This window comes from Bison bison, unplaced genomic scaffold (assembly GCF_000754665.1).
Source record: "Bison bison bison isolate TAMUID 2011002044 unplaced genomic scaffold, Bison_UMD1.0 scf7180017864295, whole genome shotgun sequence".
Taxonomy (NCBI): Eukaryota; Metazoa; Chordata; class Mammalia; order Artiodactyla; family Bovidae; genus Bison; species Bison bison.
This window is the reverse complement of record NW_011494867.1, coordinates 4,594,184-4,604,917: the sequence shown is the minus strand read 5'-3', so window position 1 is coordinate 4,604,917 and position 10,734 is coordinate 4,594,184.

Here is a 10,734-nt window from a genome sequence, read left to right as displayed (position 1 = left end):
CATTTTCACTTTTCACTTTCACGCACTGGAGAAGGAAATGGCAACCCACTCCAGTGTTCTTGACTGGAGAATCCCAGGGACGGGGGAGCCTGTGGGCTGCCGTCTATGGGGTCGCACAGAGTTGGACACGACTGACGTGACTTAGCAGCAGCAGTGAATAGAAAGTTCCTAGTCTAGTGCCGGAAAAGGCAATGGCACCACTCCAGTACTCTTGCCTGGAAAATCCCATGGACGGAGGAGCCTGGTAGGCTGCAGTCCACGAGGTCGCTAAGAGTCGGACACGACTGAGCGACTTCACTTTCACTTTTCACTTCCATGCATTGGAGGAGGAAATGGCAACCCACTCCAGTGTTCTTGCCTGGAGAATCCCAGGGACAGCGGGGCCCGGTGGGCTGCCGTCTATGGGGTCGCACAGAGTCGGACACGACTGAGGCGACTTAGCAGCAGCAGTCTAGTGCCTAGTACAGGGCAGACACTCAAAAAACAATAGTAATCACTGTGTCTCTCTCATCATCATTGTCACAATTGCTATTATTTGAAATGCTTTATCTAAAGGTCCCGCTAAAATGCCAATTGAAAAACAAATGCTATGCCCTGTATGTATTTTGTAGCTGTGCTAATCTAAATCACAAATGTATTGAACATTTTTTTTCATAAATCAAGAGAATATTTGTAGTGACAGGGGATTTAAAGAGCCTGATTTAGCTCTTCTAGGCAACAAAGCATGTTTTGTTGACCTAGCAGAAATAAAACAAATCGTATGCCAAAAAAAAAGTTGTTTCTCTGCCATCTCATTTCCTCCTGGGCTAGGTTCTTGAAACTACAATCCAATTCTTATGATAAAGTTCAGAGAGAGAGAGGCATGCTAGGTTAGGTCTGTTCCTCATTGCTGTGTGAGTCTGTGCACATGTGTGTGGAGGAGGAGGTGATGGGGGCCGTGAAGATACCGTGGATTATGTTGATAGAGTCCGATGGAACAACCAGCACTTGAACTTTCGTTTCACCTGCTGTGTCCACTGGGTGCTTGGGAAAGAGCCTGAACTTGGCCCTGCAGTTCTTCAGCTCAGAGTAGGAGGATCACTTATTATTCCTCTCTGAACCTCCAAGTCTCTCTTTTTTTAGAATGTTCTGGACTTACCTGATGGTTAAGAATCAGCCTAGCAATGCAGGGGAAACTGATTTAATACCTGGTCCAGGAAGATCCCACCTGCCCTGGGGCAACTAAGCCACAGCTACAGAGCCAGTGCTCCACAGCCCGTACCCTGAAACAGGAGACGCCACCGTAGTGAGAAGCCTGTGCACCACCACAAAACGTAGCTCCCACTCGCCGAAACTAGAGAACGAGCCCATGGGCACTCACGATGACCCAGCGCAGCCTCAAATTAAGTAAGTAATTGGATGTTCAACCAGGACTTCCCTGGCAGTCCGGTGGTCAGAACTCCATATTTCCACAGCAGGGGACACGGGTTCGATCCCTGGTTGGGGAACTAAGATCTCACATGCTGCCTGACCAAATAAATAAACCGTAAAAGCAAAAAAACAACAACACTGCTCTACAGCAATGGTCCCTAACCTTAAGGCAGTTTTACCACAGACAGGAGGCGAGGGGGCGGAGGGGGTGGTGGAGGCGCTTCAGGTGGTGAGGCGAGCTCAGGAGCCATGGGGAGCGGCAGAGGACGCCAGGCTGGCTCGCCCGCCGACCGCCTCAAGAACCAGTCAGCAGTGGGGCACAGGGGACCCCCCGGCTCCACAGCATTTTCTTCTATCCTTCGACTTTTGGATTCTGTTGCTAATAGACTAACTCCCACCTAGACCATGGTTCTGTTTTCCCAGCTGTGCTTACCTGCAGTCAATTGTATCTTCTGAAAATATTAAATGGAAAATTCCAGAAAGAAACAACGCCTGAGTTTTTAAACTGCTATACCACTCTGAATAGCGAGGCGAAATCTCGTGATACCCTGCTTCGTCCCGGGACGAGAATCCCATTTGTCCAGCATATCCGGATCGACTGTCCCAGATATCCCAGTGCTCCTGTTCAGATAATCCTCATTTTACTGAAAAAATGGCCCCAAAGTGCACGAGGAGTGATGCTGGATGTTCGAATATGGTAAGGAGAAGCTGTGAAGTGTTTCCTTTAAGAGAAGAGGCGGAAGTTGACCTCATGAGGGAGGAAAACAATCCTATGCTGAGGTGACTAAGATCCTCGGTAGGAACAAATCTTCTATCCATGAAATTGTGAAGAAGAAAGAAATTTGTAACAATTTTGCTGTCGCCCCTCAGGCTGCAGAAGTCACAGCCACAGTGTGTGTTAAATGCTTAGTTAAAATGGAAAAGGCGTTGCTTTTGTACAGTAAGGTATTTTTAGAGAGACTGCATTCTCATAACTTTTATCACAGTATATTGTTATAATTTGTCTATTTTATTGTTAGTAATTGTTGTTAATCTCTGACGGTGTCAAATGTGTAAGTTAAGTTTTATCATAGGGATGTATATACAGGAAAAAAAGTGTATATACATGGGCCAGTACCAGCCCTGGTTGCCGACATCTGTTGGGGGCCTTGGAAGGTATCCTCCATGAATAAGAGGGACGACTATATATATTTCCATCCAGGGCTGCAGAGATGAGGTTTTAATAATGATAGCTAATATTTATCAAATATTTAATAGGTGCTGCTGCACTGGTCAAGTCTTTGACACATATTATCCAACCTATATTTTGACACAGGTACTAATATCAGTGACAGTTACAGTGAGGGAATTGAGAAGCAGTGGAGTAAGGTAAACAATATTGAGTAATTAGTATGAATCAAGAATGATTGTTCAGGAGACTTCCCTGGCAGTCCTGGGAACCGCTGCAACTAGAGAAAACCCTCACACAGCAATGAAGAAGCAGCACAGCCAAAAATAAATATTTTTTTAAAACCTAGAAAAAATTTTTTTAAACAGGGAAAACAACAGCTAACATTTTTGCGTATTTGCCACATGCCTGGCTCTGTCTCGCCCTTTATAAGCAATGACTTTAGCTCATTTAATTCTGGGAAGAACAATCATGAAATAGGTAGTGAGATGTTGAATACACAGATAATGGCCGGACCATCTATGACAGTGAACTCTGACCCACGACCTCTGCAGCAGCCACTCCGAGAAGCCAAACCACAGTGTCTGCAACAATTGACCCAGACTGGCCAGGATTTGACGAATGACACCCAAGTGCCCTGTATTTTGTATCTACTTCCAACTCAGGACCAAACAGAGAAAGCCCAATATGAGCTGAAAACCCACAGCAAAGTATGCCCCGATTCTAGTTAGCCACACTCCCTCCTCTTTCCCAGTCAATACCCTGCAATCAGAGCACAGCTGACTCTCTTTCCTTACTAGAAAGTTAACCCAAGTGGTGGTGGCTGATTCGCCTGAGTAGCAAGCTCTGAGTCAGTTACTCTGCTCATTCTCACTGGGGTCGGCTCGGCTCATTTCTACTGTAGGACAGTTTAGAGCCCTTTTGCAGAAGACAAGAGGCACAGAGAGGCTAGGAAGCAGATACCTAAGTCACAAGGATGGTAATTATCAGAGCTGGGATCCCATCTCTGGCCGCAGAGTTCCCTGGAACCCCACCTACTGACCAAAGGCAGCCCTGGTAACCCGAGACGGAAAGCAAGTAGGGATCATCCAGAGCGCAGTGTGTGATTTGTGATGCGTAGATTAGCCAGTACGTTTACCAAGAGGCTACACTGAGCTGTTGCTGTTACTCTTTTTCAGGAGTCAATCTGATCCTTTAAAGAAACTACATGAAAGTCACTCAGTCGAATCCAACTCTTTGCGACCCCATGGACTATACAGACCATGGAATTCTCCAGGCCAGAATACTGGCATGGGGAGCCTTTCCCTTCTCCAGGGGATCGTCCCAACCCAGAGATCGAACCCAGGTCTTCTTGCTAGAGCATAAGGATCACAATGCTGGGGGAGGGTGTACAGACTCCAGGCTCCCGCTCCACTTGGAAGGGATCAGAATCTCCGAGGTGGGTCTGAGAGGTTAAAAAAGGGCTCTTCCCCTCAGAGGAACTTAATTGCACTCTGGGAAAAGGTGAGCTCCCTGCCCTCAGGCCTAGGGTACTTCGAGGTAATTTAAAGGCAATTGTTCAATACAAGCCTAAACAGAAAGGGGGGCAGGGGTTGGAGCGGGTACTTTATTGGGATGTACTACAGAAGGGATATTGGAGAAGGAAATGGCAATCCACTCCAGTATTCTTGCCTGGAGAAGCCCAGGGATGGAGGAGCCTGGTGGGCTGCCATCTATGGGGTCGCACAAAGTCGGACACGACTGAAGCTACTTAGCAGCAGCAGCGGCAGCACAGAAGGGATAACTCAGGTTATTCCTGAAATCTGAGAAAGGACACCTGAATTTTGAATACTGCCAAGGAAATATACTACCCCTCCCACCCCTTATCCGAGGGGAATTCATTCCAAGATCTCCAGTGGATGTCTGAAACTGCATATAGTACCAAGTCCCATACAGTCTCTCTTGGTATTTATGAGGAATTGGCCAAGGACTCCCCCCCGCCAATCCCCAAATCCGCCAGTGCTTAAGTCCTTCATATAAAATAATGTAGAAGTTGCTTTCATATGATAGGACCCTGTATACTTTACATCACCCCTAGATTACTTCTAACACCTAATACAATGTAGATACTATGTAAATAATAGCAAGTACAATGTAGCAAAAAGTGTTACTCACTCGAGTCCAACTCTTTGCGAACCCATGGACTGTAGCCCGCCAGGCTCCTCTGTTCATAGAATCCTCCAGGCAAGAATACTGTAGTGGGTTGCCATGCCCTTCTCTAGGGGATCTTCCTGACCCAGGGGTGGAACCTGGGTCTCCTGCATTGCAGGTGGATTCTTTACCATCTGAGCCACCAGGGAAGCCCAAATACAATGTAAATACTATGTAAACAGTTGCTGGTGGGTGGCAAATTCAAGTTTTGTTTCTTTGGAGTTCTCTGAAATTTCTTTTCCAGAGTATTTTGGATCTGAAGTTGGCTGAATCCAAGGATGCAGGCTCCACAGATACAAAGCACCTACTACTGCATACACTGTTTTTTTCTATACTAGTGGGTGGGTCGGAGAAGGCAATGGCACCCCACTCCAGTACTCTTGCCTGGAAAATCCCTTGGACAGAGGAGCCTGGAAGTCTGCAGTCCATGGGGTTGCTGAGGGTCAGACACGACTGAGCGACTTCACTTTCACTTTTCGCTTTCGTGCATTGGAGAAGGAAATGGCAACCCACTCCAGTGTTCTTGCCTGGAGAGTTCCAGGGACGAGGGAGCCTGGTGGGCTGCCGTCTATGGGGTCGCACAGAGTCGGACACGACTGATGCGACCTAGCAGCAGCAGAAGTGGGTGGGTAACGTATATAGCATGGATATGAAATGGCACAATTTAGATCAGGATTTGAACCCACAGACTGGAACTCAAACCCAGACAAAACCCAGACTGAGACTTAACCCACTTTTTTTTTTGGCTGCGCTGAGTCTCCATTGTGGTGCTCAGGCGTCTCTTGCTTTAGGGCCTGAACTGTAGAGCACACAGGCTCTGTAGCCCCCGCAGCATGTACGATCTTAATTCCCCAAGCAGGAATCAAACCTGCCTCCCCTGCATTGGAAGGTGGATTCTTAACCACTGGACCACCAGGGAAGTCCCAAACCCACTGTCTTTTAATTGAAATCACCCATCTGGTTTCAAGACTTAAGGAAGCTTATATTCTTTGTGTCTAGCCACAGAAAGAATTCAGTGAGAGACAAAGTGAAAGATAAGAAGTGGATTTATTTAGAGAGAGACTCCATAGAGAGGATGTGGTCCATTGCAAAAGGCAAGGAAAAAGGCCCTGGGAGACACATCATCCAACAAACAGAGTGTTGGACATCTTGGAAGGCAAGAGGCCTGGAAATATGGGGTGGTTCGGTTTCACGGGCTGGGTAATTTTATGGGCTAGGTAATCTAGGCTAATGAGTGGGAGGATTATTGCAACTGGCTTGGAGAAGGGGTGGGGATTTTCAGGAGTCGGGCCCCGCCCACCTGCGGCCTTTTACGCTTGGTCTCCGAGGGGCTTTGGCGCTGGCGGCGGGTCCTCCAGCGCATGCTAGTGTATTACCACGTGCGCATAATAAGGCACAGGCTCCTGGAAGCCGGATCCTCCGCCATCTCGGGCCAAGCCTGGTTCAAGCCGGTGTTTGAGGTCTCCCGGGTCTGTCGTTCCTCTCGCTGAACAAAGGGGTGAGTCACCACCCTGGACGGAGGGAGGCAGCGGGAGTTTCCATCACACTCCTCAGAACGGCACCCAATTTAACAGGCAGGAATTGTTTACTTCTGGAATTTTCCAATGTAATGTTTTCTGGCTAAGTTTGACCGTGGGTAGCTGGAACCTTGGAAATCGAAGTTGAGGGTAGGAGGGGATGACTAGAATAGTGTGAAATTCTGAACTCCGTGTTTACAAACAGCTCTGAGGAAGCTCTGCCGCAGAAGGTAAATATTAGTTTACAGCAGGTTAAGTGAGGACAGGGAGAGTCTAGGGGACTAAAAGAGACATGGTATTTTCTTTGCTCTTTGGACTTGTTCTTTAGTTGGTTGTTATTGGGCATATTTGAATTTTTCTCCCTCCCTCCATCAACGGCTGTTACTTTTTTTTTTCTTTTGGCCATTTGCACAACATGCAGAATCTTAGTTCCCTGATCAGGGATTGAACCTGGGGCCCTGGTAGTGAGATCGCTGAGTTCCAACCACTGGTCTGCCAGGGAATTCCTGACTTCTGAAGTTGTAAAACTGCCCAAACTTAAAAGATGTACCAGCTTACCTAAATTCTGAGCAGTACAAAGTTATCGGGCAGCAGCAAAAGGGTGCTGGCAAAAAATTAACCAGTCTAGTCTAAGAAAGAATTGGTATATTTTATTCGAACCAAATTTGAGGATTATAATAACCTGAGAAGAGTATCTCAGAAATCTCTGAGAACTGTTTCACCCGTTAGAAGTCAAGACAGTTTACATAAGTTTTGTTTTTGTTTTAAACAGAAGGCTGTACATTAATTTTTTTTTTTAAGTTGTCTTGTTGATGCTAGGAGAATGTTTCTGTTTATGGTTGAGCAGCAGATATTCCTGCTAATGGGGGAGGTTTTGGCCAATGTATGGTGTGGATATATGCATAGTTGGAGGAGAGAAGAAACTGAAAGAGAATTTTTTTAAATGTTTAAATTTTTCTTATTTTGCCATAAAATGCATATTTTATTGCACAAAGAGAAAAGGGCACATCCTAAGACCACTCCAGAAAACCATACAACTCCCTCGTAACTTCCACTAATAAAAGATGAGGGGAAGGAATCTTATTGGAAATGATTCCTCTGACAACGCGTTTCTTTTATGAAGGGTGCTTATTGCCTTCATTCAGTATGGTCCCAGGGATCGAACCTGGGCCTCCTGAATGGGCAGGCAGATTTTTTACCATCTGAGCCACCAGGGAAGCCCATTCAGTATGGTCGGGGGAGATAATTAGAAATACAACTTCTCAGACCCCATCCCAATCAGAATCTGAATTTTAGCAGGCTGCAAGGTGATTTATCTGACGTTTAAAGTTTGCAGGCCACTGCTTTAGAAAGCCACTGCCGTTTTCCAAAAAAGCAACCTCCTCTAGATATTTATAGGTAAACTTTTAATTGTAGAATAATTTTAGAGTTACAGAAAAATTACAAAAAATTTGCATATGTCTGACACCCAATGAATATTTTGTATTAACATTTCCCCTGTTAACATCTTACATTAATATGGTGCATTTATTTTATGATTAACAAATCAATATGGATATGATATTATCACCAAAAGTCCAGAGTTTATTCATATTTCCTCAGTGTTTCCCGTGTCCTTTCTCTCTCCTGTGAGTCCACCAAGAACAATTTAGTCTTCATGCTCCTTAGGTCCTTTAGATTGTGACTTTTTTGTTTTACTGACCTTGAGGGTTTTGAGGAGTGCTGGTCAGGTGTTTTGCAGGATGTCCCTCGGCTGGGATTTCCCTGCTGGTTTTCTCATGATTCACCTGGGGTTATGGGTGTTTGGGGAGAAGACCACAGAGACACATTGCCACTCTTACCACATCAAATTAAGGGGGTCTGATATCCCCGTGACTTATCAGCATTGAGGCTGACCTTGATCATCTGGCTGAGGTCCTGTTCATCGGCTTTTAATTTTTTTTTAATATGCCCGATTTAGTGCATATTAACTAAAACTGATATCAGGAAGGGAACCGAAGGAGACCCCAGACAGCTGCCAGGAGCCCCAGCATGCAGGAACTGAGTCCCTGGAGTTGCTGGGCAAGTCCTCCCGGTCCTGGGTCCCCGGCTTCCGCCTCATGAGCTTCCAGACCATCTGAGCATATGTTTTTCTGGCCTGGGTCCAGAAACCCGCTGGAGGCTAATCAGGTCCAGAAACTGGATCGGATCTGGAGTCAGACTGGGTCTGACTTAAACTGGAATGGAGTCAATGTGATGTCGCTGGTGAATAAAATTTTTCAGGCTGAGCTAATAGGTTAAAGTTACTAAAGATAATCAAGAATTGCAGTGCCCTCAGTGGGGTCACTTAACCATCTTAGATAAGCTCATCCAACTGTGAAATGCCCAGAGAAGGCGTTCTCAGCCAGGCACTCTTTGTAACAAGCAGAGGAATAATAACTTTACCTCCTCTACAGTTTCTGGTGACCAGAATGGAACCCTCTGGGACACCCAACTCACTCCAGAGCCCACAGACAGCATCCTGGGAAAGCTGGCGGAAGCTGACAAAGGGTAAGAATTGTTACCAAAGGCAGCTCTCGCAGATGGCAATCCGGGTGTCTGGTTGATCCAAGTTCAGCTGGCAGGACAAACATTGGTTATCGTCCTTTCTTTCCCAGGACAGCTCCTGCCTTGTCTCATTTTGTGTCCTGAGAACTTGGCTTGACAACCATAAGGTTGGGACCCCCAAAATATGGCTAAAATATGCATTGCACCTCAATTTGTCGCTGGGGTCCTACTGACTGTTACCACCTCTCAGGAGAATTGTCTAAGTCCTTCTTCCTTTTAGCTGTCTTTGGGAGTGACTCTGGATCTGCAGAGGGCAGTAGCTTTTGCCCTCTCTTTGGGGACGTCTCTTGTATTCAAGCAGTTGTTCAATACTACCAGGCATATTTACTGCTTTCTCAGCTGAAACCTGACAATGTATTTGAAAGGATTTTAAAGTAACTCTGTGGTCATACAGGAGTGGAAAACTTCTTTTCTTCCCTTCTAATTTCTTCTACTGATCTGATAATTAAAATGGCATAAGACAGATTAACAGAAGAAAAATAAATGTCATACATCAGGAAGCCCCACAAAAATGTGAGGTTCTCTGGCAATCAGGTAGCTGAGGCTTGCATGCCTAGCTAAGCAGAAAGGGGTAAGGGCCAGGAGCTTCAAAGGGGTGGGAGATGGTTCACAAGATGAGAAGAACACATGTTTGGTAAACAAATGTTTGCCTTGCCATGCTGATAACACTTTGTGATGTTGACTTTAAAAAATGTGCAATTTGAGAGGTTTGAGTTAAGTTTTATTTGGGGCAAGATGAGGACTGCAGATAGCGCTAAGAAACTGCTCCAAAGAGGCAGGAAGTAGGGTGGTGCAGGGCGGCAGGGAGGTCAGTATACATGTGATTTTGGTGAAGGGGGGATACGTGCAATCACGCTCACATTTTTTTGCAGAATATTTCTGCTAATCATGAGGACCAGGGATTTTAGTGCTTTTCTAAATATGAGGAGATACAAGAACTGAGCTCATGGAAATCAACTCCTGAAAATACCTAACTATAAGAACCTGTCTGGCCAATTTTTCCGTGGAGCACAGAGTGCCTCATTTCTGCTCTCTACCCTGAACTCCTTTTGGAGATGTTGAAAATCAGCAGCTATGGAAGCACGTGATTTAATCCTTGTAGAGGTAGATGGCAAGTGCCAAGTTGTGGTTGACACTGTGTAAAAAGTTATCTCTGGTGATAGTTCTCTTCCTGGGACCAGCACCCTATCTAAAACTCTTTAAGGCAGTTCAGAGGGAGGGGAGAAGCCCAAAGCCTTTGACTGTGTGGATCACAACAAACTGTGGAAAATTTTTAATGAGATAGGAATACCAGCCTGAGATTCCGGAGAAATCTGTATGCAGGTCAAGAAGAAACAGTTAGAACTGGACATGGAACAACAGACTGGTTCCAAATCGGGAAAGGGGTTTGTCAAGGGTGTATATTGTCACCCTGCTTATTTGACTTATATATAGAATACATGATGCGAAATGTGGGGCTGGTTGAAGCACAAGCTAGAATCAAGATTGCTGGGAGAAATATTAATAACCTCAGATATGCAGATGACACCACCCTTATGTGAAGATGAACCAAAGAGCCTCTTGATGAAAGTGAAAGAGGAGAGTGAAAAAGTTGACTTAAAACTCAGCATTCAGAAAACCAGATCATGGCATCTGGTCCCATCACTTCATGGCAAATATATGGGGAAACAGTGGAAACACTGAGAAATTTTATTTTCTTGGGCTCCAAAATCACTGCAGATGATGACTGCAGCCATTAAATTAAAAGACGCTTGCTCCTTGGAAGAAAAGCTATGACCAACCTAGACAGCACATTAAAAAGCAGAGACATTGCCAACAAAGGTCCATCTAGTCAAAGCTATGGTTTTTCTAGTAGTCATGTAT